General features: G+C 36.3%; 1 protein-coding gene and 1 pseudogene across 3 annotated transcripts in view; one reads left to right on the top strand and one right to left on the bottom strand.

Annotated features, from left to right (window-relative positions):
- VPS13B (vacuolar protein sorting 13 homolog B) overlaps nt 1-27287 on the bottom strand; it is a 763389-nt gene that overhangs the window by 473837 nt on the left and 262265 nt on the right. The gene's annotated exons all lie outside the window — the stretch shown is intronic.
- Nucleotides 17420-17976, top strand: LOC136144823 (chromobox protein homolog 1 pseudogene; annotated as a pseudogene).

Genomic DNA, 27287 nt, shown 5'->3' with positions numbered 1-27287 from the left:
GAGAAAATGCAACATCACTAAAACAAAGTAAGTATTCCTCGGTCCATTTCTTTTAAAACATATGATTTTCATTACTGAGAATTTTTCAGTTCTTGCCAGTAGTCATAGAAAAGATTCAAATTTCATTTAGAAAGTTCTCCACTCCCAGGTGAATAATAATCAATGTCTACAACCCCTGACAAAGTAAACCAATTGATTATACACTGCACCCCCGCAAAAGTCTGCCAAGTTCAGCCAGTAGGTTGCCAAAGCACAAATGTTTGACATCCGAGATAGTGAGGGTACATGGAAAGATGACATGAATTCTTCACAGGAATCTCAGCAGAGTTAATATGAATTTGGCATACTCTTGAGTCTTATTTTCTCCATTTTAAAGATGAAAGGATTTCACATCAGGCTAAGTTATGGGACCAGATTTATCCTCTCGTGTGAAACAATCAATATATTGGGGGGGAAATATATGAAGTGAAGGTATGCAAGACACAGGAAATCAGGCAATAAAGGACTGTGGACTCTACCACACAAAAAACAAGGGGAACACTGCAAATTATCCCACCTTACTGCCTTGAGAGAACTTTCAGGATCTAGTGCAGAGAGCAACCAAGCAAAGCTTGGCACTCTCTCTGAGAACAAACAGAGCTGAGAATACACAGAGATCAGAGTGCCTAAAGTTCTCAGGAAAGCGTACCAAAGAAGATAGAGAGAGCTGCATAGAAAGACAACTCCATAGAACTTCAAAGAATCTTCTCAAGAATTCAACAGAAAGAAGAAAGAGGAATGGATATGCAAATGCTCCATAATCACATTAAAAGCTGCTCAACATCATAAACCTACTAGGAAAACAATACTTAAAAAAAAAAATTGAAAATAACAAATGTTGACAAGGATGTGGAAAAATAGGAATCATTATTGCTGGTGGAAATAAAAATGGTTCAGATAATGTGACAACAGTCTGGAGGTTCCTCAATAATATAAACATAGACTTATCATATGATCCAGCAATTCCACTCCTAGATATATTCACAAAATAAGCAAAACCAAGTATTCAAACCAATATATGTAGTCATATATTCTAAATATATATACATATGTTCATAGCACATATTCATAATTGCCAAAATGTGGAAACAATTCAGATGTCTATAAAGGATGAATGGATAAATAATAATGTATACACACAATGGAATATTATTTGACCACAAAAAAGGAAGAAAGTACTAACATGCTGTAATCTGGAGAAAGGAATAGCGACCTACTCCAGTATTCTTGTCTGAAAAATTCCATGGTGAGAGGAGTCTGGCGGGCTGCAGTTCATGGGGTTGCAAAGAGCCGGACAAAACTGAGCACCCACATATACGTATGCTGTAATGTGGATGGATCTTGAAAATATGCCAAGTGTAAGAAGCCAGGTGAAACAGGTCACATAATTCAAGTGGGAAATGAAGAGGAACCAGACAATAAGAACAAGAAACAGAGAAAAAAGAGAAACCAAGAGAAGCGGCACATGGAATAAAGTATTTCAAGGAATAGTGATCAACTTTTAAATTATTGCTGCCAAGTTAAAAAAACTAAGGACTGTGAACTGCCAGCTGAATGACAAAGTTACCAGTAATTTGGACAAGCTCAGTTTCAACAGAGTAGTGGGACAAAAAGACTGAATGAAATGAATTCAAAAACAGCAAGACAAGAAATGGAGATAAAAGGTGTAAGATGATTCTTTTGAGAAATTTTATTGCAGAGGGCAAATAAATACAGTGATAGTTGGTGAGGAGAAAGTGGGATCCAAGACAAGTTTTGTTTGTTTGTTTTTTTCCTAAGACAAGAGACAGCATGTTTACAGCCTGGGAAGAATGATCCAGCAGAGAGGGGAAAAGTGAATGATACAAGCGAATGAGTACAGATTTACTGGAGTGATATTCTTGAATAGGGAGAAGAAACGGTATCTAGTGACTCACCGTTATATAGTAGCATGGTTATTTCATCTATAGTAACTTGAAAGCAGAGTACTGTAAAGATACTGCAAGGTAAGTTAAGATGATTGTGCACTTGAGTGTATTTATGACAGCTTCTTCTCATAGCTTCACTTTTTTTTTTCTTCAGAGAAGCAGGAAGCAAAGTCACCATCCATGAAAGGGATTTCAAGGAGCTGAGTGTCACAGATGGAGAAGGGTTTGAGGAGAGGATAAAATGAGAAACAGTGGTTTAAGGACAATGCTTCTCAAATCTGAACATGCTTAAGAATCACCTGGGGAACCGTATTAACATGCAGATTATGCTTCTATGGATCTAGTGTGTAGCCTGAGACAGTACAGTTTTAACAAGACCCCATATGATGCTAATATAAGCAAGAATAGGAGAGCACAGGATAAACAGACTAGAGGGGGAAAAGGAATGATTACAAAGAAGTAGTAAGATCCTGCTTCTAGGATGCTGCTGCTGTTCAGTCACTGAGTCGTGGGCAACTCTTTGCGACCCCATGGACTGCAGCCCTCCAGGCTCCTCTATCCATGCCCAGGCAAGAGTACTAGAGTGGGTAGCTATTTCCTTCTCCAGGAGATCTTCCCCACCCAAGGACTGAACCTGGGTCTCCTGCCGGGCAGGCAGACTCTTTACCACTGAGACTCCTGGGAAGCCCGCTTTTAGGATAGTGGTCACAAAATTACAGTAAGATAGTCAACATAACTATGTATTTTTCTGATTTCAAAGAAAATTTGGAATTACCTGGGACAAACAAAAAACATCTCACTTTAAATGGCTATTGTTTTCATTATATATTGTCAGGGAATGTTTGACGGGAGGATTCCTACGTGCTGTCTCCCATGAGTCCTCTGTCCCTCTTCAAGCAGAACAGCACGCTGCTCCCAGGGCCTGAGGTCACTGTGTGAGGCAGGCTTGGGTCCCCTTTAGTAAACATTCTCTTTAGGACAAAACTGCCTAGTCTCGTTCCCCTTTCTTGAGATATGGGTTGTCTCCTGACCTTGTGACTAACATTACCCCTTGTTCCCTTGGTAACAGCTGCTATACGTTTCGTTTTCTGATCTCTATCATTCCCGAAAGAAGTTTCTTGTACCACAGCCTATATATACTCATAGAAAAATCATTAAACCACCTTTGCTCCATCAGAGCTCAGGTCCCCGGGTCTTTTTTGTCTCTCTCTCTCTTTCTCTCTTTTACTTCCTTATTGTCGACTCCATACCACCAGGTTCCGGTCCATTAAAGGACCCCAACAATATATAAATGTAAAAAGAGGTAAGTTGTGGTTCTTAACTTTCAGGTGGCAAAATAAAAATAATAGCACTTTTCATGTACCAGGCACTACTCTAAAAACTTTTAAGGCTTTACCTCATTGATTTTAACAACAACCCAAGGAAATAAGTGATACACTAAACTCATTTTATACATGTTAAAATTGAGTCCTAGAAAAATAACATGTTGAAGAATACAGAAGCAATTAAGCTCAGAAGATAGGATTTAAAACCAGGTCTGTCTTACTACACAGCTCCACAATTATAACCTCGGGTCTATAATACTTCTCAAAGAAGTCATCTCTTCCAAGTATCCACTAATGGGTCTTTTATAAAATATATAATTCAATTAAATACCCTATTCTCCCCATAAAACTTAAATTTTAAGTCTTATTATTTCTTCCACGTACACTTAAATTTTACTGGAACCTCCTCTAGCTTCTGTCTTTTTTAACTGTATGTTTGTTCACATTATTTTCCATTTTTTAGTGCTATGCAATAGGCTGTGACTAGATTTTTACTAATTACAGTAAATATTTTTAAACAATAGTGAAAAGACATCCTATTTTGGAATCAAAGTATTAAGTCTGTATCTATTTTGAGCTAAAAGTCTTATTTATAAACCGTCTGTTAAATTATAATTTACGTTTCTTTAAAGCTACTCAACTAAACTGTGATTGGTAAATAGGGTAATGAGATCAGCATACATAACCAAAAGGTTATATTGACTCATACACAACTTTTCTCAGCACATTTCAAGGTTATCAGCTTTCTCACCATGAATGACAAAGCTTTAGCAACATATGATGTGAAAAGGCTGATAATCCCATGGAAGAGCTTTTCTCCCACACAGACACTGACTGACTCAGAGTCTTCCTGATCACTAGATCTTCCATATGTTAAGCTATCTGAATATGGGACTACAGATAAAGATGCTAAGACATTTATCCTAAGCATAAAAAAATATAAAAGTCTATATACTGATTCAGAGGTTTTAAAAGCAAATTTTCTCAAAGATTTACATCTCAAACAAATCGTGACACCCAAAATTTAAGGCTCCTATGATAATGACACTGATTACAATGACGCCAGAGGAGACTTAACTACAGTACTCTCACCAAAACTTTTAGCTTGTCTTAGTACTCTGGTTATAAAGTTCTATATACATGTACATACACATATGCACGTGTATGTAACTGCTGCTACTCCAATTTTCCCTAAAAGCCCTTTTAAATGCATATGCCAAATGGAAGATTTCCTTAGGAATGAGTGTATGGCATTATGGCTGAAATGTTTCTGCTGTAGAATGCCTTTACAATCATATACATACACACGCGCATGCAAATGTAAATGTGTGATACTGTTTGCAAGATCCTCTCATAAATTTTCAATTTATTTCCCATTTCAATAATCATGATCTATTAACTCTGAATTACTTGTAATCTTAAATATATATACACATATGCATATGTGTATGACATGTATATATGCAAATGCAGAGAGAGAAAAAAAAAGAGTAAGAAAAGGGAAGGCGATAGCGAGAGAAAGACAGCAGACACTTACTATGTATCTATCACTATTCTAGGCCTGACCATGAATTAGTATTTCAAGAGGATATGATACAAAAAAAGTCACCTAAAATGATAACTTTATATATCTAATGATTAGATAACAGAGATAGTCTTAACAGACAATAAGCATGTATAATGGTACTAGAACCATCAAACGGCTCTTAGGAAGACTCACTCTACATTAAATGACCCTCTTTATTCATCCTACATGATTAACAGGGACTTCCTAATTTATATGTGACCATTCTTCCCTTATTTTACCATTAGACCGAATAACTGTCTTCAATCACCAATTCAATCAACATTCATCAGGCACTACAATAGGAGCTGAAGTTACAAAGACATATTTAAAACAGAATCACTGCCCTAACCAATGTTTAGTAGAGAAACTATAGAGTAAACAAATAAGAAGAGCAATGCCCAAGACATGTACAAAGTTTAATGAGAAAAAAGAGGTGCAGAAAGCTTTGAAGTCAAAGGTGTAGGACTGAATCAGGCATTGACACCAACTATAAGTTCCTGATCTTATCATTTCACTGCATATATTTTCTTAATGCAAAATGAGATTAACACGACATAATGTATAGAGCTGTTCTGAAGACTGTCCTGAAGACTGTTTATAAAATGACTGGTACACAGAAACCAAAAAGTGATAGTTACTGCAATCATTATCATCACCATCATCAATACCACAGCTTAGGGATGAAATGAGATAAAGAACTAAAAACAGTTCTGTCTTTAAATTTTGCAGACCTAGACATGTCATTTACCAGAAACAAAAGCTTCTTGAATTACCAGGTTAGGGTAACAAATCCTACAAAATGGGCTTCCAAGAAAGAGACGTACAGGAAGAAAAACTAAGCATCTTAGGGGGTGGGGTGGGGTACAGTGCTCTCTGATAGGTATATTCAAGAAATGAAAATCCTGTAGAATCAAAATTACAAATAGTGAGGAGTTCTTTAATCAAACCAGCCTTTGTAGGAGGGCCTGGAGGACACCAATATCTATATATGCCCAAAGGCAGCTTCCTTGGTGGCTCAGACAGTAAAGAATCTGCCTGCAATTCAGGAGACCTGGGTTTGATTCCTGGGTTGGGAAGATTTCCTGGTGTAGGAAATGGCAACCCACTCCAGTATTCTTGTCTGGAGAATTCCACGGACAGAGGATCCGGGTGGGCTACCAGTCCATAGGGCTGCAAAGAGTTGGACACGACTGAGCGACTAACACTTTCACTTTCAAAAGCAGCCATACCAAATAGCACACCTTTTCATCCACTTGTATTCAATGTATGTCTTCAGGATAGTTGACAGAGAATTACTCTGTCTCTAACTGATAAAATCTGAGTAGGACAATTCTGCACGTTAGGAAACCAGGGGGCACAAACCTCATTTATCTAATAAGCCGAGGATGCAAAAGACTGACAATCCTGGATATTATTCTCCAAAAATTGTCTTAATGCGGATCAGCACGGGTTAACACTTGCACCAGAAGTACAACTCTGACATCCCTCCTTCATGGGAGATGCTTCTCTGATATTCTGCTCTAGAAACTGCCTGCAATCCTGCCCCTCCGCACCCTGTGTTTCTGTTCTAAGAAGGGGTCAGCAAATACAGTCTGCAAGCCAAGTTCAGTGTATCTGCTTTTGTACACATAAACTAAGAAAGACTTTTACATTTTTTTTAAAGTTGAAAAAGTTCAGAAGAATGATATTGTATGAAAATTATATTAAATTCAAATTTTGGTGTCTATAATAGAGTTTGAAAGGAACACAGCCACATTCATTCATTTACATACTATCTCCAGCTGCTTTCCTGTTACAACAGCAAAGTCAACTAACTGAAACAGAGACCTAGGGTCTGCAAAATCTAAAATGTTTATTACGTGGCCTTTTGTAAAGAGTTTGTCAACCCCTGATGTGAGACAATGCATGAGAGGAATGGCTCTGAACCCCAACACTGAGAGGCACTGAATGCCTATCATTTCTTATAATGCAGTGAGCATCCAATGGATTTCATAGTAAGCCTGTTGGTAAGATCACTCTGAAGTCCATTTCTGATAATAATACCAGGTAACAGCCATCATTTGCCAAGCATTTACTACTATATGCCAGGTATTATCATTTTCATTATATGAATGAGGAAACCAGATGATCAGTATGAGTGGTGGTAAATTGTTCAAGTTAACTACAAACAGTAAATCAATCCTAGTATTATTGCCTGTAGGCATAAACAACTGCCTGAAATAAGAGTACAGAGAGTGGGAAAAAAAAAGCAAAAAACTGGAAGTAATGATGTGCCTCAAAACAAAATAATTTTCCACAATGATGTGGAAAATGATGAAATAATGAATACTCTATGGAAAACAAAACCAATGTCCCTGAGCGGAAGGGACAACAACCAATGAAACCTTCTGAAAGAACAAACAAAACTGGCTCCCACTGCTTGCTTCCTTCTTTCTGTTAGTGGTACCACAATTCTGTCCATTTTCTAAGTAATATAATAGACTACTTATACCACCTTTAGCTCTTACCAGTAGATCATACCCAAGTAGTCATAAATCTAGAAGAAAAAGATTATCGGAAAAGAATATATATCTTTATTCTCAAATTATACCCTTCCTAATTCTTAAAATATTAACATTTTCACATTTTGATTTCTGAACAAAGGAGGCTTTAAATAGTAACTTAAAATTTTTTCCTTATTTGAAAAAGTTAAGAAACTTGGCATCGAAAAAAAAAAAGCAATATAAAGTTATAGTAAGAAGTCTTCATTGTCTTAGTTATAATATCTTCAAGTTTACAAAATAATGTTTTGAAAAAATAAAACAGTGGTTTTTCCTTGTAGGCAAGTAATACTAATGTGTGACTTTGACTGCACACTGATTCATAACCAAGTAGCCCGGCTTTTGAATTAGAATGAGCACACTGCTAAGTGGTTAACCCACATATTAAACTAGATACATTCTATTTCACTCTATACTTATTTTTTACTTATATTACAAATACTCACTGTTGAGCAACAGTCAACTTTGGTAAGTCACATTTAAAAGTAAGTGTACATTTTAAAATTACCCATAGGACTCAGTATATCTAGTATATCTTCATTATGATACCCATGTTCTTATGCTTCTTATCCTTTATATTTATCCATCATCATTAGCACACCTTTTATTTTTAAAGGAATTACACTGAATATAACTGATATATTTCACATTACAGCCAAATTAGAAAAACCTATATATATTTTTAATAGAGAAAAACATTAAGGATCCAGTTGTTCAAAATTAAAAAAGTATAAAATAAATCATTGGGAGAAAATATTCTAACTTTTAAGAATATGTTGCTTTAAAAAGTCCGTGTTATTTCATGATTATATAATTTTATTCAAGAAACAGCAAAAATATTTTAATTTGCAAAGAACTATATTTTTAAAGTGAGTTTATATTCTACATGTTACAAAAGTAATCAAGACAAAATTCAACAAACACACCATACTTAAATACTTAATTCTAAAGATATGACTTATTTCATAATAATATTAAATAATTCAGAGAAAAAGTAATATCTACCAGATTAACCTCAAATATCATTACTACATACTATAAAAACTATTTTGTTACATATGGCCAAGAATTTGAAGCACTTCAATCTATTATTACCACAGCTGGAAAGATCTCAAATTAAAAACTTCATTGGGATGCTAAAGGTTCAATAGCCAAGTATCCAATGATGAGGATGTGTATTCGCTTTGGAAAGATAACTGTCAAACTGCCGTCTTCCTCGCTATCCTCCCCTGACTGTGTAACGCCAGGGCACTGATAGGCAATGGCAGAGCGCAGCAAGCACCACAAGGTGGCGCTAACATCCTCTCGCAACTGGCTGCCAGGCTTCAGCTGTGGGCTAAGGTGATGCTCTGCAACACACAAGGTGGGTACCCAACCACAACATCCTCTGGCCTAAGAGAAGCAGCAAACCATTAACAATTCAGGTGGTTTTTTATTATTTGTTGTAGGAAAAAAAAATTGAATTTATAATCCTCTAGACTTAACATCTGGACACTTTTCCCATTTAGTTACAATATATTAGATGAAAAAAATGTAACTCTATGAGCAACTACCTTTTCAATTGCTGTTCAGTCACTATGTTGTATCTGACTCTTTTGGACCCCACCAATTGTAGGCTGCCAGGGCCCTTTGCCCATGGGAGTTTCCAGGCAAGGAGACTGACGTCGGTAGCCATTTCCTTCTCCAGGTTATCTTCCTGAGCCAGGGATTGAGCCTCGATCTCCTGCACTGGCATGCAGATTCTGACCGCTGAGCCACAAGGGAAGCCCCAAAGCATGCACTGATTTTACACTGCTATCAGATAAAATTAGTACTTTATCAATTAGAATAGATAAAGTTTTCTTTATCAGTAAGTTTCTTAGGTGGGACACCAGCACAAGTGACAACAAAACAGTTCAGTATCTTAAAAACCATATTCATAATTGCCAAAATCTGTTTCCCAAATTAACACTTCCCCTCATTTCTGTATACATACTCATCTTAATGTAATGAAACTCTTAGAAAAACAGTTTCCCACAAAGTAGGTTCTAAAAACACTAAACCAACTGCTAAAGTCTTCCTTCCTTGAATTGCCTTTAGTCAGACAAACACACAGATATCGGATGGCAAGATGGAAGGGAGGATGAAAGGAAGGGTAGAAGGAGCGACGGAGGGAAGGAAAAGAGACGAAAGGGTGAGAGAGAGGGAGGCAAGCAGCAGGCTGGCTCCAGAAATACAAATGCAATTCCGAATAGAGAAAGAGAGTTCGCTAGAGAGAGTTCACATAACATAAATATATATATATGCTATACTGGGCAGGTATATGAAGCTTTATATATACAAAATAAACAAACAGTGAGAGACTTTATTTTTTTGGGCTCCAAAATCACTGCAAATGGTGATTACTGTCATGAAATTAAAAGACACTTGCTCCTTGGAAGAAAAGCTATGACCAACCTAGATAAAAAGCAGAGATATCATTTGCCAACAAAGGTCCATCTAGTCAAAGCTATGGTTTTTCCAGGAGTCATGTATGGATGTGAGAGTTGGACTAGAAAGAAAGCTGAGCGGCAAAGAATGAATGGCTTTGAACTGTGGTGTTGGAGAAGATTTTTAAGAGTCCCTTGGACTGCAAGAAGATCCAACCACTCCATCCTAAAGGAAATCAGTCCTGAATATTCATTGGAACGACTGATGCTGAAGCTGAAACTCCAATACTTTGGACCCCTGATGCGAAGAACTGACTCACTGGAAAAGACCCTGATGCTGGGGAAGATTGAAGGTGGGAGGAGAAGGGGATGACAGAGGATGAGATGGTTGGATGGCATCACCGACTCAATGGACATGCGTTTCAGTAAGCTCCAGGAGTTGGTGATGGACAGGGAGGCCTGGTCTGCGCAGTCCATTGGGTCACAAAGGGTCGAACACAACTGAGTGACTAGACCGAACTGAACTGAAATAATGCCCACTGTCCAAATGGGAAAGCTGTCCAAGATCATAAAAGGACTATCAGACTTCAAAGACTCTTCTTCATTATTCCATAAAATAATCATGCTAATTTCGATGAGGATAGCTAGTGGACACAAAGTAGCAACTATGTGCCAAGCAATGTGTTAAGCATTTTATGCTTCTTAGTTAAGCCACACAACAATCCTAAAAGGTATTATTATTTTCTTCATTACAAATCAGAAAACTACAGCACTGAGAGGTTGAGTGACTTTCCCAAGGTCCTACCACTATTAAATTGTAAAGCTAGGATTGGAATCTAAGCAATATGGCTACAATAAGTCTGCCACTTAACCACTTCACAATATTGCCACTCATAAAATACCAAACTATTTCCTTTGGGAATAAAATAAATGGCTATTTAATGAGGAGTAAAATAAAAAAAAACTTTTATTAAGCACATAAAATGAATTAAAAAAAAAAAACCAATGCTACAATAGACCCTATGGACAGGGTCATCGAAGAGCATGAAACTACAATAGGAACATACAATCCATTAGCTTGAAAAACACAGTAACACTTAAAACCCACAAAATAAGATAGTAAAAAAGTAAACTGGTTAATTACCAATGACTAAAGAAAACTAAAATGACTAAAATAACAATATTAGATATCTAAAAGGGTAAAGTATGATTAATTACAAACAATAGCTGATATGAAGTTTTTTAAAAACAGTAATTACTTCAGATACAGCAGACTGGGACAGTCACTAGCGAAAAGGTAGATTTTACCTGATTCTATATAGACAGAGAGGTTTGGACAGGAGAGAAGGAGGAATAAAAGACATATTAAGTATTTTAATATAAGCAAAAGTGTGGACACAGGAAAGTGAAAACTGTATTCAGGAGTAGTGTTTTGCATAGAAAATGTCAACAGAGAAAAGCTGAATGGGCTTCAGTTCAGTTCAGTTCAGTTGCCCAGTGGTGTCCGACTCTGCGACCCCATGAATTGCAGCACGCCAGGCCTCCCTGTCCATCACCAACTCCCGGAGTTTACTCAAACTCATGCCCATCGAGTTGGTGATGCCATCCAGCCATCTCATCCTCTGTCATCCCCTTCTCCTCCTGCCCCAATCTCTCCCAGCATCAGGGTGTTTTCCAATGAGTCAACTCTTTGCATGAGGTGGCCAAGGTATTGGAGTTTCAGCTTTAGCATCAGTCCGTCCAATGAACACCCAGGACTGATCTCCTTCAGGATGGACTGGTGGGATCTCCTTGCAGTCCGAGGGACTCTCAAGAGTCTTCTCCAACACCACAGTTCAAAAGCATCAATTTTTCGGCGCTCAGCTTTCTTCACAGTCCAACTCTCACATCCATACATGACCACTGGAAAAACCATAGCCTTGACGAGACAGATCTTTGTTGGCAAAGTAATGTCTCTGCTTTTTAATATGCTATCTAGTTTGGTCATAACTTTCCTTCCAAGGAGAAAGCATCTTTTAATTTCATGGCTGCAGTCACCATCCACAGTGAATTTGGAGCCCCAAAAAATAAAGTCTGACACTGTTTCCACTGTCTCCCCATCTAATTCCCATGAGGTAATAGGATCAGATGCCATGATCTTAGTTTTCTTCATTCTTCCTCAAATAGTCCTCAAAGTCTGGAGATGAATAACATATCCATGTTTCTAGCTAGTTAGAAACATATTCTATAATAAATACATCAGAAAGCATAAGAAAAACACTCTTAGAAATTATATGAAAAACCAATCAAAATAAAAATTGACTGACTGGAACAGAAAGGAAAGAAAGAGAGACAGAAATGAAAGAACTAATGGGGAAAATGTGGAAGAAATTTATTAAGTCAACCAATTTGCCATTCATAAAATACTAAAAAAGTACATTAGAGATTCTCTAAAGTATTTAATTTTAAGTCATAGCTTCATACAAAACATGTAATAAAATTATAAAACTAAAGTTCATATTTTAAAATTACTTTATCATTAAAAGTAGGTAAAGTGATTTGATATCTTTGTGGGAGAGACATGATAAGGGAGAATTTATTAAAATAATCAATGTAGTACTTCATAAGAAACTCCTAAACATACTATTTCATTTAAACCTCAGACCCCATGAGAAGTAGACCCCTACAGAAGAAGGAACACAGTCACTGAAGTATAGCGACTAATCCTAATTTATATTAAACCTGAAAATGCTAAGATTCAAAGTTTTCCAGACTTCGATCTGAAAATACAATTATACTGTTGCCATTTGGTTTCTAATTTCATTACAATAAAACTTATAGTGCAAGCAAGTAAAGTTTCTAAAAATTATGAACAGTACCACTTGGACAAAATATACTAGTATTACATGGATAGCATATCTAGCCCCAAAGCAGTGACTGATACAATCTTCCATGCAATAGGTAAGTATTAGGTGTCATCTAAATGCCAGTCACCACTGTAGACACTAGAGATACAGCAGTTAGTAGAGAAATAAAAACAGGACAACATCATATAGTGGTAAGTATAATTCAGAGAATTATAATAAAGTTATAGGGGGAAAATGGGTGACTCCTTAATACTGAGGGTCATGGAATACCTTTCTATGAAACTGACCTGTAAGCTGACACAGAGGCAGCCAACTGCAAAGCAGGAAGACCACCATTCCAAACAGAAGGCACAGCTAGAACAGCCCTAAACAGAAATATAAAGGCAGTGTAGCTAAAACATAGTGAAAAAGCAGCAGAATCACAGATTTAGTGAGAGGTAGGTAGGGGATTTTTAAGTTAGGAAAAGCAGTTGGAATTTTCTATTATCAATATGATAAAAGAGGGTGGAGAATAACATGAAATTATTTATATTAAAGAGGAAAAAAAATATCAATTGTGTATAAAGAATACAGTGGAACAAACTTGGAAGCAGACACACCAAGCAGAATTATAATAGTCTAGGAGCTCTTAACCTTTTCCCCACCCCAAATACCTGAAGAAAATGACACAGTCCAACAAACAGCAGCAGTGGGGAAGAAATGCTGATGACACTGTTTGCTCTCTTTCAGAGGATCTTCTCTAGGAGGGCTAGAGTAGGCAGTGTAGGTAGGCAGCATTCTCCACTGTTGCTCTCAACTGCCCTTCTCTCATGATTGGACATTTTCTCCTTTCTTTGCTCTGTGCTTTTCCTCTGCCTAGCCTAAAAGTCCACTTTGGATACTACTCCATCGGAATTGGATTTTTGTCTCAAAAGACCACTGAAATTACCTGAATTCAACGTTCTTGGTACTTTAATAAAGTTCTGATTCTGGACAGAGGAAACTAAAAAGACATCTCCACAAAAAGATTTCTAATTTGTCTTATATAAGAAAATTCTAAAGATAATGTAGACTATAATAGGCAATTTTCATGTAAAAAACTCAATTTTGACATGCTTTCTGGATGCAGGCAAATTTTTATCCAGTTTCAAAATAAATATTTAAAGATGAAATTCAAATTCCTAGCATATGAGCACACTAAAAACATCTATGAAAATTAAAACCACTCTCTGGAATCTGATGAAATATCCAATTTTAGTTTGTTTCATTTCTTTGAATCCTAAGATATTTCTTTGCTATTGCTTAGAATGCACAGACTTTGAAATATAAATTGAAGAGAAGTAGCAAGCTCACAAAATGATTTTATCCCAAAATTGTAAGTTCTCAATTACTAACAGTAAAAATTAAAACTCATCTTTCAGCTTAACCAAACATTTCTTAACACGAATTCTTAGAAAGCAATCTGTGTTGCTATATCTATTCTTCTAAACAAAATTCTTTATTATTATGACATTTTCATTAGGAAACTAAACTGTGGGCTGAAATGACTTAAGTCAGATCTTATTTTTCTCATACAAACAACACTAAAATAACAGGTATTTTCTTAATCATGAAACTGATAATTTTCAAAATCAACATACTCATTTAATCAATTATAAGTGGCATACCTATATACTATAAAACTTTTTAGAATAAAAAAAATCACATAAAACCAAACATAATATTATACAATAACATTTCAAAGTGTACATTTCAAAGATCTTTTCTTGTTCTTCATAGTTGTTTTAACTGCCACAAATCATTAAGGAGCCTTCCACAAGGATATGGAGTCCAGGACTTTTTTGGAAATATTTTCAATCACTTTCAAAAGAAACACTTTGGGGAAAACTCAGCTCAAGTAAATGGAATGACAAGAAGCAGATACAGGAATGCCTTTAGTGCTCTCTTTTCTTAAGGAGCACTGTGCATTCTGATGTTTTGAAAGATGTTTGCTATATTAAGACTATCTCTCCTCAAAACAAGTTCTTCAACTTAAGTCTTAGGTAGGCAGGTCTGCCTTTATTTATTTATTTTTTGGGGGGGCAGGTCTGCCTTTAAAATTAATGAACTAATCTTTATTAATCATAAAATTAATCATTTTCCTTTAACTTCTTCATTACATGCTGCTTTATAACGTCAAAGAACTAGAATACTAAAGGCTATTTCTCCTAGCTTCATATGATTAAATCTTTTCTTATAAGGTTCTGTCATTCAATTTTCCTTAGTAGAGTCATTAAGGCTGCTTTTCCTTTTTCATCAGTTTTTTTGCAGTACTGATATATGTGTGACTATCAAGAACAGAAGTATTTTTGTTTTTTGCTTTTAACTAAATATATCAGATTATGCTCTCACTGCATAAAAGTGGTTTTTTGTTTTTTTTTAATGTAGACCATTTTTACGGTCTTTATTAAATTTGTTGCATTATTGCTTCTGTCGTTTACATTCAGGGTTTTGGGCCATGAGGCATGCGGATCTTAGCTCCCTGACCAGGGATGGAACCCACATCCCCTGCATAGGAAGGTGAAATCTTAACCACCAGACTGTCACGGAAGCCTTTGCAGAAAATTTTTAGAATCTGCCTTTTAGAATTTCTTAAAAGAAGAATCTGTTCTTCAAATTACATAAAAGTTATTTTCTTTTACTTGTTAGCCAAAGCAAGGTCAAGTTTTCTCAGTCATATATAATTTTTCTTCTGTCTTTTTAAAATTTAGCTTCTTTCTTATAACTCCCTATATTTTCTAATTACTCTAAAAAGCTATTTGCAAATCAAGAGGTCCCTATTTCTGTAGGACGGCTGCAGCAACAAACTAAGTCTGAAAATAAGTTGATGAAACTCTTCAGAAAAGACACAAGACACTGGATGAGGTAATTTTATTTGTGTGAGGCCTGCCTTCTAATAGTAACACAGGAATGACAGGACAGTATAAGCTGTCAGCACTTAAACATCTGAAATTATTGGAAATAAAATCACTTAAGGGAAAGGCTGCCTATAATCTACTGGGATAGCTTTGAAACTGGATGTTTTAAACTACAGAGGTAGATCTATTTTAGTTACTTGTACCATGTTTCATTTTTAAATGGTTGAGAATGCTAAGATGGCATCCGCAATGAAAATGGCAGGAAAAGAAAAATTCATCTGCCCTGTTATACAGAGTGAAACAAGTCAGAAAGAGGAAAACAAATATCATATTAACACATAAATGTGGAATCTAAGAAAATGGTGCTGATGAACCTATTTGCAGGGCAGGAATAGAGACTCAGACCTAGAGAATGGACTTGTGGACACAGTGGGGGAAGAAGAGGGTAGGACAAATTGAGAAAATAGCACTGACATATATACACTACCATGTGTAAAACAGATAGCTAACAAGAAGCTGCTATATAACATAGGGAACTCTGCCTGGTGCTGTAATGACCCGGGTAGGGGGTGGGGGCCGTGGGGAGAGGTTCAAGAGGAAGGGGATACATATATACTTATGGCTGATTAGCATTGTTAGACAGCAGAAACCAACACAACATTGTAAAGCAATTCATTTCTAATTTAAAAAAATTTTTTCATTAAAAAACCCATCTGACATAATTATGATGGATTATAACCTCATACTAAAATGTGTTAAGAGCAGCTGAGCTCCTCTATAAAAAAGAACTGATCCCCCAGTCAGCACTGACCATTCTTCCAAGAATACTTTCATCCTGAATAATACTACTACAGTGATTTGTAATAAGACATGTATTTTTCTCTCTGGATATTAGGATAGTTGAAGACTTTTCAATCACTACTATTGTAACAAGACTCATAACAAAAGTTTATTGACCATCACATGCCAGTTCTCTTGAACATGCACATTTAATGTGAATAAATATTTGAACAATTAAAGTACAAGTGATAATATGTAGTAAATATACAAATAAGATGCAATGCAAATTTAGAGAAATATGATGGAGGAAACCACTAAATTTCTCAGAGAGTGGCTGCATTTTAAAGGAGATAATGTCTGATCTGGATCTAATAAGTTCAGTAAAGTGAATTCCCTAGCGGTTCAATGGTCAGGACTCCACATTCTCGCTACTTAGGGCCCAGGTTGACTCCCTGGTCAGGGAACTAAGATTCCAGAAGTCACACACTATGACCAAACAATAATAATAGTAAAATAAGACACACATACACACATGTATGGTTCAGGACCAAGAAAAGCAATGAATGTAAGTCAATCAAGAGAGTGAAAGTAAATAGGTGATATCACTCAAGTTAATTAAATTTAGACCAAAATCCTGTGGGCAATAAGGATCCATAGAAAGTTGTAAGGCAAAAGAGTTACTGATCAAAACTTCTGTGGGAAGATGGATAAATAAGTGAAAGGGATTGACCAACCATTGACAGAGAAACCTAACAAAAGGCTACAAATACTGTGGAATAAACATTAGCAATAGTAATAGCATGAATACATTTAAGAACTCATGGTTGGCAAGTCACCTTATTTCAGAATGGTATTTTCAAATCAAGAATCTATTTTCCAATAGAATAAATTATTGAAAGTACTGAAAGAGTGCAAGGTCCTTTTGTTCAGCTGAGGGTAGGGCAGTTGGCCTGGGCCAGGTATATCTTCAGGGAGGGGGTTCGACCAAGGTCACTGGGCTTGTTGCTTTTCTGATCGCCACCCCTGGCTGGACAGACAAGACTCGCCAGCAGAGCGGCAGCCATTCCTCTCATGCTTGTGGGCACTGCTCTGAGCAGTGTCACCCTTTATAACAGAAAGCTGACGGGCACTATGGGGAAAAAGAAAACCAGATGAAAGTGGAGAGAGGTGCTAGAAGAAGAGGAAGAAAATGTGTGGTGGAAAAAGTTCCAGACTGCCCAGTGGTACACGTCAAAGTGGAGCACTTCCTGAAGTGGAAGGGATTCTCAGAGAACAATGCATGGAGCAGAAGAGAACCTGGAATGCCCTGGCCTCATTGCCGGGTTTCTGCATTTACAGAAAAAAGCACACAGGACAAATAAACCAGAGGGAGGCAACGCAAAGCTGATTCTAATTCAGATTCGGAAAATAAGGTGGAAGAGAGCAAACCAAACAAGAAGAAAGAAGAGTCAGAAAACCCATGAGGCTTTCCCCGGGGTTTGGAGCTAGAACTGGTTACTGGAGCGACAGACCCCAGTGGAGAACGCATGCTTCAGATGAAGTGGGAAAACTCAGATGCCACTGACTTGGTCCCTACCAAGGAAGCCAAGGTCAAGCACCCACAGATAGTCATATACTTCTATGAGAAAAAGCTGACGTGGCATTCCTACCCCTCAGAGGATGATAACAAAAACAATGACAAGAATTAAGCCCCTGTCACATCTGACTGTGGGTTTCAAGTGGGGGAAAGGAGGAGTTCTACTTGTCTTGACACCATAAAGATGGCTTGAAAAGATGTCCCTTGGCAAGTCAGTATAGTTTCTGTGCTCTCCAACAGCCCAAGTGCTTTAAAGCTGTTCCATGCCATACAGTTTGCATACCCATCCCAGCACAGGGAAAAGGAGGGTCAACGTTTCAAGGCAACCGATTCTGAACTTTGCTAAGAGCAAAGGCCCTTCTATGAAGGACAAAACTTTCAGGATGGGATGTGGGAGAGCAGGAAACACTGTAGAGACACTTAAAAGAACATATCCACAACCCACAGCCATCTTCCCAATAGTGTGAACTCCGCAATTTTTACAGCATAGTATGTGTACAGTTTTTGGCTATTACTGGTGTACTATTTGGGGTGGGTCCGATGGGGTGCAAAAGAAGGGAGAAAGGTTAGGATCATTTTTGTTAACATTTGGGAAAACAGTGAAACAAAGGAAAGAACCACTAATGATGATTGGATTCTGTGTCCAGTGCTGCAGCCTTTCAAAAAATGTCATTGGCAACCTGAATGACGACAGTGAGAGACTGTTTAAAAACTACAAATGCCTGAAACATAGAAGCCACGGTGTTCCCTGCCTAAGCTTAATGCTGTTTCCAGCAATGGACAAAGTCAGTTAAGAAGTTACCAAAGCTGCCCCTTGGGGGATGGAAACTGGTTGTGGAGGAAAAGTCTTCTGAACACAGGCAGATCATTCTTAGAGGTGCTAATTCTTGAAATTGACAAGAAGACTCTGTCTTTTCCAATTATAAAGTTATAAATATTAACTTCTCCATCCAAGCCACTGGATGAACTATCTGGGGAAGGGCAGAGGGTGATATGGGCTTCCCTGGTGGCTCAGAGTAAAGAATCTGCCTGCAATGCAGGAGTCCTTGGTTCAATCCCCGGGTTAGGAAGATCCCCTGGAAGAGAGCATGGCAACCCACTACAGGATTCTTGCCTGGAAAATCCCATGGACAGAGGAGCCTGGAGGGCTATAGTCCATGAGGTTGCAAAGAGTCAGGCATGACTGAGAGACTAATGACAAGCTCAAAAGGGTGGTGTAGGAGGTAGGTGAGTAGACAAAGACAAGGGCCGGTGTTCACAGGGTAGAAAACTCTTGGAGCCTCTGTTTTTGAACTTTGAAACTATTGGGGGCACGGTTCAGTCACTGACAGCACAAGTTCAAGAGTCAAACGATTTCAAAAGCCCTGGTCTCGGGAGAAGATTTAATTTTCTTACTGGGGCAGTGGTTCACTTTAAAATAAAATCAATTATTTAATCATAAGAATTAACTAAAACCCAAAACAGTGTCTTGAACCATGAGATCCATCAGTTCCTGACATTGTCTAGACCTGAATCAAGAACCCCACTGTAACTTTTAGCCATGTGTTAGGTTTCTGTGAAAGCTTTTGTTTAAATGTAAACTTCATATCAACACTGTCAGTTTTTGTCTTAACAAAACTATAGATATTTTTTTTAAGTACTGAATATATCCTTAGGAAAAGCTGAGAAAGGAACTGTTACTTTTTATTTTATAATTATGATTCTCATAATTGTTTTGTCACAAACACTGAAATATTAAATTATTTCAAAATAATTTCAACTGCATGTATATGAACATGAACTAAAACTACTGAATGACCTAACTTAATTTCAAGGTAAGTAGTATTTTAAAATACCTTCATATTACATATGAAGTAACATTTATATTACATATGAAGGTGTAGATTCAAGCACCTCCTATCATCATATATAATTTCAAAACTTCCCCACATAGTTTCATTTTAATTGCTAACCTTCCTCTCTAGAGAACTCTTTTAAATTTTCATTAGCTTTGCTAATACTTTTAATTGCATTTACTGTGCAAGTCAGAAATCCAGATGTTATCCTGAAAACCACTTCTCTCTTGATGACAGCCATACATCATCATTAAATACTGAAAAATTAACCTCCTAAATAATCCTCAAATAATCTTCTACTCCTCTCCATCTCCAGCCTCCCTACCAAGATCAACTCCTACTTATCTCTCTTAAGAATTCCTACCGTTATCATCTCTCTACTGGTCTACCAACATCCTCTCTCATGGCAGCACCCATCGATCACAGCAGTTCTCCACATCGCAGCAAAAATGATCTTTTTAAAACACAAACAGATCCTGTGAGCACCACCAGCATCAGGCCCTTCAGCGGCTTCGCACTGCTTTAAGGAGGGAAGCAGGGAACACAGGTCGCAGCAGAATGCAGCCCCTTTCTCTCCAACCTCATTTTGCTCTGTTCTCCCTCTGGCTCTCTCCCCTCCGGTGTCTCCCTCACCAGGTTACTTCTCATGTGTCACGCTGTCAGAAGGCTGACCTCTCCACCTAGTGAATGCCCACACTAACTCTTTCACATTGACATTCAAACTTCACTTCAAGAAAGCTTTCACTAATTTTTCAAACCAAGTCAATTTTCCTATTGTATAATCTCATAACATTATAATCTTTCTTTTGTGAGACTACTATAATTTCAATTTTCTATTTACTTGTGTGATTATTTCTTCTTCCAACTTATAAGTTCTATGGCAGTACCCATCAAACGTTTTTTATAATCCCTAGTATCTTTACCATTTCTATCAAAATTTGTTAAGTATGAAAAAATATACACATGCTGCAGTGTATTAAAGCAATACAGGGTATACAAAAAGAATGCAAAATCTTTCCTCCTTCTCTCTCGTCACCAGAAATAACAACCATCACTATTCTATTCTGTATTTTCCAAGACTTTTCTCAAGAATTATAGTAAAGTATATATCTACAAATTATACTTTTTATAAAAACTGAATCACATTTAGATTTGCCAAATTTAGCCAACAGAAATATAGGTTGCTCAGCTAAATTCAAATTTCAGATGAACAATGAATTTTTTATCACACAAGTATGTACCAAATATTATTTATTGTTTATCTGAAGTTCAAATTTAACTTGACATCCTATATTTACCTAACAACTTTAATCATGTAATACATATCATTTTGAATTTGGCTTTCTCCACTATAGATTTTGGGTTTCTGCTATATATATTTATAAGAGGTACTGATTATACCTCCAATAAGGAACCATGAAACTAAATAGGAAGAAGAAGAAAAAAGCACGTTATTTTCAAATATGTAAAGCATTCTACATTCCTTAAAAATAAACTTCGATTTTCCTTTCCATGAGACAGAAATGGTTTATTTTAAGCATGAAAAACTGGAAGTCTTCTGAGAGTTGCAAATTTTCTCAAAGTAACACTCAAAGATGAGCATTCGGCAGAAACTTCTCATGGTATGAAAAGACTGTAATTCAACTTTGTATGTATTTCAAATATATAAACTATATATCACACTTTATCATTAAATTTACAGGATAAATAAAAATAATTTATACTTAAAATTAAAATTCAAATCATTCTATGAATAAGTGAAAAATAAAGACTTTTAAAAAAGCTTCCTCACAAGTAATGCATCATGATGACTGCACTTTATTATTCTATGAAGATAAAATGATATGACCATTCTTACATCATTTAAACCAAATTTCAAAATATTAGTACCAAGCCTAGTTCTCTGATCAAAATCATCTTGACATTTAGAATAGAGTTGTTTTAAATGGATCTACAGGGGAACTAGCATCATCTAATTATGTCCTTGGTGTTTAGCATTGCAGAGGTAAAACAAATAACTTTTGCATGTCATCTGAAAGTGTTTATCTCCATAATCACTTTATTTAGCAATCATGATTTCTTCTATCATCAGAAATGTGATGTGATAAACATGGGCTAGAAATAGAGTTTACTTTGTTAGCTACTTTAAAACATAAAACCATTTATTTGTTAATTATACCTCAAAAAAGCTGGGAGGGGAGCGCACTATAAAATGAATCTTGGCACCACATGGAGAAACCTTATGACATACACTTCAGAGGTATTATTGGTTCAAGTTTGACCACAATCATTCATCAGATTATAAAAATAAAATGATAAGGCATAGGCAATAACACCAGTTCAGTCAATCCAACCTTATCGAAATGAACAGGGGCAAGTTATATAATGATCCGACCAACATTTCCTAACATAAATTGAGGGTTATTCTTTTCTAACAGAGTAAATAAAGTTAGACCTAAAGTTAGACCTAAAACTTAAAATATTATTGAAAGTCTTGCACATGTAAATAAAGAAATATGCACAAAAATATTCATGAGCAAGATTTGTAATAATTTTTAAATGGCAACAAAAAATTATTAAAAAATGAAAAAAATGTGGTACACATTCATATAATGGATTAATATAATCAGAGAAAAAAATGAATGAACTATAGTTATACATATGTTGAGTAAGAAAATGAAGCTGGAGAAAGAATAAAAATGGAATGATGTGTGTGGCAGCTAACTTTTGCTCAGTAACATGCTACCCCAAAACTGAAGAGTGTTAAAACAATTAACATTTATTTGGTCTCTTATTCTGCAGGTCACCCACTAAGGGTGGCCCCAACTGGAAAGTCCACCTGGAAGCCTTGATGGATCTCAGTTGAGGCTGATTCTGACGTCTGTGATCCATTGCCAAGTTAGAAAGAGGCTGATTGCCAACACCTTATCTTTCCTCAACACGGTCTCTCATATTCCTGTTCAAACTTTTCACATGGTGGTCTCAGGGTTCCAAATGTAGCAAAAAGCAAGCTTCAAAATGCAAGTATTTTTCAAATCTCTTTGTCATGTTTGCTAACGTCCTTTCAGCCACAGCAAGTCATATGCACCAGCCAAATTACAGAGATGACATAAAGTGTACAGATTACACGTTATGGAAGGATCTACAATGCAACAACTTGCAAGAACAACAGGGATGAGAGAAATTTGTATCAAGCTTTATAACTTATCACAATATCACTTATACAATATTACACAGAGGAATACTCTGTGTACTGCTGAATGACACATACATACACACAAGCATAACAAAAGTATGAATATATGTGCAATAACACTAAATGCCAGGATCAAGATAGTGACAACTCTTGGCTGGAGAAGGGAAATGAGAAAGAGAAAAATAAAGAGGGAGCTTTAACTAAATTTATAGTTTTTCCCTGAATTAGCTAAAAGAAGGGTTTATGAATATTCTTATAAAATAAACTATTACACCTTGTAGTGTGTTTAAATAAAAGGAAATTCCTATAAATTAAGGGATTTATAAAGATCCACCAACACATATTACTAAATACAGACTGCAAAATAAAATCTGGCACAATTTTTTAAAAGCTCAGTGAATTAGAGGATCAGTTTTCCATAATCTGCATAATCAAAAAAAGCACAAAGACATTAAAAAAGATTGATAAAATCTGTTATGAAATAAAATCTGTTAAAAGATGTAGATGCTCAACACAGGTTACAAAACACTCCCCTTAGACAATTCAGTATCAACTATGGGCCAATAATTCAAAATTACAAAAACGAGAAAATAAACTATCATGATCTATGAACAAAAGGGAACAACAACAAAAAAAGATCTGAGAAAACTTTAAATAACAGCATTATTAACTGCAGATGACAGTATAATAACGTTTGAATTAAAGAACAAAATGATGGAGTGGAAAATTTAAGAATCAATTATAATAAAAAAGAGAGCTGAAAGAAGTGCAAAATGAATGTTTAAAACACTGCATTCACTGAAATTAAAACACAGAGGATAAGTTAAACAGCAGATCATATAAATAAAAAAGAAATTGTACCCTGAAAAGTTATCAAGAGAAATCACTCAGAACATGACACAAATCACAAAACATTAAAAATATAAAAGAGGGATATAGAGACAAGAATGATAGAATAATAGTATCCAGCATATGTTTTATCAAAATTGCAGAAAGAGAAAAATAGGAAAAGTCAATACTTAAGGAAATAACAACAGAGAATATACCAGCATTGCTGAAAGACAAAATTTCAGATTCAAGAAGCAAAATGATTCCCAAGTAAGATAAAATGAAAACCATAGCTAAATGAACTGGGGTTAGATTACATGAAATAACGGTAACCAAAAGATAGGAAATGAAGTACAAAGAACAGACACATCACTTAAGAAGGAATAACGATCAGATTAACAGTAAGCATCTCAAATGAAAAAAGAAAGTAATGATCAAGGCAAAATTTTGTAACCATATAAACTACCACTCAAGTCTGAAATAATGATAAGTTAAACAGGGTAATATTTCTAAGTGACTTCTTAGAAAAAATAAACTTACCAAAACTAATTTAACAGGAAGTGGGAAATATGAATACTAAACCTTCTATAGGTTTCCCTCGTTGCTCAGATGGTAAAGAATCTGCCTGCAATGCAGGAAACCTGGGTTCAATCCCTGGGTCAGAAAATCCACTGGAAAAGGAAAGGGCAACCCACCCCTGTATTCTTGCCTAGAGAATTACATGGACAGAGCAGTCTGGCAGACTACAGTCCATGGGGCAACAGGGTCAGACACGACTGAGTGACTAACACATATACACACACAAACCTTCCACAGGAATTGAAACAGTAGTTTAAAATTATTTTTAAAAGAACAAAGAAGAGGAGGAGAAAAAGAAGAAGGGAAGGAGGAAGGGTGGGGAAAAGAGGTTACAACAGTAGAAAGACAAAAACACAAAGAAAAAAAACACAAGGAATAAGGGAGGGGCTGTAAGATGGATGAGAAGAAAAGTGGGAGGCAGGACTGAAGAGTTCTAAGGAGAATTCCACAAAACTTTTAAAGGTCATTCCAATCTTTTACAAAATCTTCAAAAAACCAAATTTTAAAATTTTAATTATTTGAATGTATACAATAAATTTCTAGGTACTGCCTTAGCTATCTCTTACAAAATTTGACATACATATTTATCATTTAGTAAAAATAAAAATAAATCATGATGAAGATGGGTTTATTGTAGGACTGCAAATATAGTTTAGTAATGGAAATTTCACTACCTAATTAAGATATTGGCAAGATATATATATTTACATCACATCATATTTAATACAGTTATATATGACACTCAGGGATTCCCAGGTGGTGCTAGTGGTAAAGAATCCGCCTGCTAATGCAGGGGATACAAGAGATGTGGGTTTGATCCCTGGGTCAGGAAGATCCCCTGGAGTAGAAAGTGGCAACTCACTCCAGTATCCTTGCCTAGAAAATTCCATGGCCAGAGGAACCTCGAGGGCTACAGTCCATGGGGTTCCAAAGAATTGGACATGACTAAGCACCTATCACACTAAATGGGAAAGTATTAGGGTTCTTTTAAAAATCATGAAAAGAAGATGCTGACTACCACTTCCAATGCTGGAAGCCTAGACAGTGAATTAAAGTACAAATAAGAAATAAAAGATACTAAAATTATATGCATAGGGTATGACAAAAGGGACAACCAACCATAAACTCACTCACATAAATGTAAGATAAAATATAGACAAGTTTGATAAAATTTCAGTTCAAGTCCAAATACAGCTTTTTCTGGAACATGAAAACCTAAATTTTTAAAAATGTATATGTATGATGTGATCTCATCTTTGTCAGTCCACAAAATAATGCCTATTAGTGACCCAGGTGTAGAAAGCCCTAAGGTGTGCAGTATTACCATGTGGCATCAGCCAATCAGCCAAGGGGAACATATGCCAATCTGAGACCAATGAGTACATCCATTCTGACCTGCTAGAGAAAAACATTGTTTACAAATGACTGAACCAATCCTTGATCCTCTCAAGAAGATTGTATATAGAAACCTGAGTGACCCGAGGCAACCATGAGACTTGAGCTGGGTAAGATATATCTATGACTATAGCCCAACCGCACAGCCAGGTAGAAATGCTATGGCCCATATGATTCACCAACAGTGGGGTGCCCCAAATTATCATACCTTCTGCCATTCACGTGACCACCTCATCAAGGCCAGCTAAGGGGAGACAAAGATCCATACCAGACTAAGGACATAAATCAGGAGTAATACACATTCCTGGCAACCATGACTTCCAAGTATATACAGTGTGGGCCTCTGGAGGCCTGGATCCAGAATCACCCAGTGTATCATCTGGAAAAATCATATACCCTGGGATTCTTCTGACTGGCACTTACTCCCACATGCCCAACAGTGGTGACCTGTGGGACATCTGCATTGGAAATGGGGGTGCTGGAGCTGTGGATGGCACATTTGGAAGTCCACTGAAGTTCCCCAGGTGACTGGTGTGAAACTGATGGGCATGCTCTCCAGTTATTCCAGTGTAACTACTAGTATCACTTATGCTTATGAGAACATCACAGTCTACTAACACAAGGAAGTTCCTCACAAAGGAGTCTTAGCTTCCCTGCTAAGACTGATACTGATACTGTAGCTAAGCTGCTACAACGCTGATTACAAATAGGCTCAGCTAAAATCCTATTGCGGCAATCATTTACAACATATGCTCAATCATGCTGTACTCAGACTTATACAGTGATATAAACTATTTCTCCAAAAAAAGGGGGAAAATATGAACAATGTTGATCCCCAAAATACTTTAAATACTTTATAGGACCAATCCATGATAACACAAACAGTAGCTAAGTAAACTGTCAGTACTTTGCACTTAAGTTAATTTTTCTCCTGTAAGCCTTATTATCTCCTGTCTCAAGCCAGATAAATGAGTTTAATCATACTATCTATCCTTACTCTGAAAAGGATACAAAAAATTAAAGAAAGTTCAACCGATGTACAATAACACTATCTATGATTAAAGACACTGAATGAAAGCATTTTTAATGCTTTAAAAAGAAAAGTGAAGGAAGAATTCTCACCAGGAATAATATAAGTTTTCTTTAAGACACTGAACTTCATCTAATAACATAATTCAAAAGAGGACTAAAATACTCCTAAATTGCTTCTTAAGGCAAGGGAAGAAAAAAGGCATTTCTGACTACTGGCTTTTAGTCAGTTACCATGGGAACTTGGAAATTCCTTTTTAAGTTTTCTCTTAAAAGCCACTGGGGGAAAATAAAAAAGCCACTGAAAGACAAAATATTGATGGTTTCTGATCTGTTTAGAGACAATGACCAGGATAATTAATGTTAAGGTAGCAGCTTGTATCACTATGATTTCCTTCTAACTCCTTCACTTTTTAAGACAGCACTCCATTTTCCAACAACTTAGATGTTAGGAGACAATTAAAAATCAACATACAGGTGATAATACTTGAATATTAAAAATGAAGGGATAAAGCAGGAAACACTCAGGAAATACAATTAATTCAGACTGAGGATAAGAGT

Source organism: Muntiacus reevesi, chromosome 12, assembly GCF_963930625.1.
Source record: "Muntiacus reevesi chromosome 12, mMunRee1.1, whole genome shotgun sequence".
Classification (NCBI taxonomy): Eukaryota; Metazoa; Chordata; class Mammalia; order Artiodactyla; family Cervidae; genus Muntiacus; species Muntiacus reevesi.
Note: the sequence above shows the minus strand (reverse complement) of the source record. Positions and strands in the feature narration are given on the sequence as shown.